Consider the following 3,195-nt stretch of genomic DNA (forward strand, 5'->3'; position numbering starts at 1 on the left):
ATCTTCCAGAGAGAATAGTTCCGTTAAGGGTTCCTTTCCCTGGGTCCGCATGTGTTTAAATGCATGTCTGAACTGTGATTGTAAAAATCGCAGTATAAGTAATTTCTGGGGGTTCCTCATGGGGTGAATGCGAAAACATCTTTAATCCACCGACCGAATATTCCCTTAAGAACGCTAGCTTTCGGCTTCACCCAGTCTGAGTTACACATCTGGATGACCCGGCAATAACAATCGCAGAGGTGCTCCCTTTATGCCCTAACCGAACTAACGGGAATGCAGGGCATAAGCACAGGAGCCAAGCAACCCATCTTGGCCAAAACTTAAGTCATATCGATGCATATAATGGCGAAGAAAAGGTACATATGGGAGAAACGCATATGTGATGAGCTTGATGCTCGGAAAATAAGAATAAGCTTCTATCCGGGAAGCCCCCAGGTATAATGGACGTACATGTTCGAAGTTGTGTACATCACAGGTGCACGGTTTAGCCATGCGAAAGATTTAAGTCTTTCTTTTAAAAAAGAAGAAGAAGGAAAAGAGAGGAAAAAATAAAGGAAACAATAGGGAGAAGGAGACGAACAGATAGTTCGGTGCTAGTTGTAGAATCTTCAGAGTCTGGCCGCGCTCTAGGGGTTCGGGTCTAGGCGATTGTCTGATGCCACGCGTAGGCGGTACGCTCCTCCTGTGAGAACTTCGTCAATGATGAAGGGACCCTCCCACTTGGGCTCAAGTTTGTCCTTTTTCTTCTCCGGCAAGCGTATAACGAGTTCGCCAACATTATAAGTCTTGGCCCATACTTCTCTGCTTTGATATATGTGGGCCTATTGTTGATAAAATGCGGAACGGGCTTTTGCAACATCGCGCTCCTTCTCCAATGCATCTAGGTTCTCTTGCCGATCAAGCTCGGCCTCTCTTTCTTCATACATGCGCACTCGAGGTGAGTCATCGATAATATCGCAGGGAACACAGCCTATGCTCCGTGCCGCCGTACACCATGAAGAAAGGTGTATATCCAGTAGTACGGTTGGGTGTGGTCCGCAGCCCCCAGAGTACGGAGTCAAGCTCCTCAACCCAGTGCTTGTCCGATTCTCTCAAAGACCGCACTAGTCTGGGTTTGATGCCTCTCATAATAAGACCATTGGCCCGCTCGACTTGACCGTTTGTTTGCGGGTAATAGATAGAGGCGTAAGCGAGCTTAATGCCCAGATTAGCCCACCAAGTTTTCACCTTATCGGCTGTGAAATTGGAGCCGTTATCGCTGATGATGCTGTGTGGAACACCATAACGGTGTACCACACCAGATATGAATTCTATCGCTGGCCCCGCCTCGGCCGTTTTAACTGGTTTAGCCTCTATCCATTTAGTGAATTTATCCACCATGACCAGCAGATACTTTCTCTTATGGCTTCCTCCTTTAAGGGGTCCGACCATATCGAGCCCCCAGACCGCGAAAGGCCAAGTGATGGGGATTGTTTGTAAAGCGGTGGGGGCATGTGGCTTTGGTTGGCAAATAGCTGGCATCCGATGCAATGTTGGACAAGGTCCTGTGCATCTGCTCGGGCCGTAGGCTAGTAAAAACCTGTACGAAAGGCCTTGCTAACAAGGGCCCGAGCCGCGGCATGGTGACCGCCGAGTCCGGCATGAATTTCAGCCAAGAGTTGCCGCCCCTCTTCCTCGGAGATACATCTTTGAAGAACTCCGATAGCGCTTTTCTTGTAGAGCTCTCCTTCATGAACCTTGTAGTCCTTCGAGCGCCGAACAATGCAGCGAGCCTCGTTCTGGTCCTCCTGGAGTTCTTTCCTATTAAGGTAGGCCAAGAAGGGTTCGGTCCATGGGGCAATAACTGCCATGATGAGATGGGTCGATGGTGTTATTTCGGTGGCTGAGCCCCCGATGAAATCATTGTGTTTGGAATTTGGGGTTGTGTTCGGATTCGGACTAGTATTGCCTCTCTCCCATTGCCATACCACTGATGGATTGAAAATCCTTTCCAGAAAGATGTTAGGTGGGACGGGGTCGCGCTTAGCACCGATGCAAGCAAGGACGTCTGCCGCTTGATTACTCTCTCGAGCCACGTGATGAAACTCGAGCCCCTCGAACCGAGCCGACATTTGTAGGACGGCATTGCGGTAAGCCGCCATCTTCGGATCTTTGGAGTCAAAATCTCCATTTATTTGAGATATTGCGAGGTTTGAGTCCCCGCGCACTTCCAGGCGTTGTATGCCCGTGGAGACAGCCATCCGGAGACCATGCAATAAGGCCTCGTATTCGGCTGCGTTATTGGAGTCTGTGTATAATATTCGGAGCACGTACTGGACTACGTCTCCAGTGGGGGACATTAAAACGATGCCCGCTCCTAATCCTACCAGCATTTTGGAACCATCAAAATACATAACCCAGTTGGAATATGTGTCGTACTCTCTAGGGAGTTCGTCCTCTATCCATTCGGTGACGAAGTCTTCCAGTACTTGGGATTTGATGGCTCGACGCGGTTTGTATGTTATGTCGAATGGAAGGAGCTCAATGACCCATTTGGCTATCCGGCCCGTAGCATCGTGGTTGTTTATTATGTCATTGAGTGGTACTTCTGAAGCTACTGTGATAGAACATTCTTGGAAGTAGTGTCGTAGCTTCCAAGATGCCATGAAGACCGCCTATGCTATATTTTGGTCATGAGGGTGCCAGGATTTGCATGGTGTGAGGACAGTGGATACGTAGTATACCGGCTTCTAAAGCAGGTATTTGTGTCCGTCCTGCGCTCGCTCAACGACAAGCACGACGCTCACCACCTGGTGTGTTGCTGATATGTATAATAACATGGCTTCGTCGACGTTCAGCACGACCATGATTGGGTTGCTTGCAAGAAGGGTTTTTATTTCTTCCAGTCCGGCTGTTGCCGCATCCGTCCACTCGAAGTGATCGGTGCACCGGAGGAGGCGATACAGTGGCAGCGCCTTCTCTCCCAATCTGGAGATAAAGCGACTTAAAGTTGCCACACATCCAGTGAGATTTTGGACTTGTTTAAGGTCCGTTGGTGTAGCCAATTGTGACAAAGCTCGAATTTTGGCTGGATTTGCTTCAATTCCTCTATTCAAAACAATGAAGCCCAGCAGCTTTCTGACAGGGATGCCGAAAACACACTTTTTCGGGTGAGCTTGATGTCATATGCACGGAGGTTGTTGAATGTGAGACGTA

Source organism: Triticum dicoccoides, chromosome 3A, assembly GCF_002162155.2.
Source record: "Triticum dicoccoides isolate Atlit2015 ecotype Zavitan chromosome 3A, WEW_v2.0, whole genome shotgun sequence".
NCBI classification, from domain to species: Eukaryota; Viridiplantae; Streptophyta; class Magnoliopsida; order Poales; family Poaceae; genus Triticum; species Triticum dicoccoides.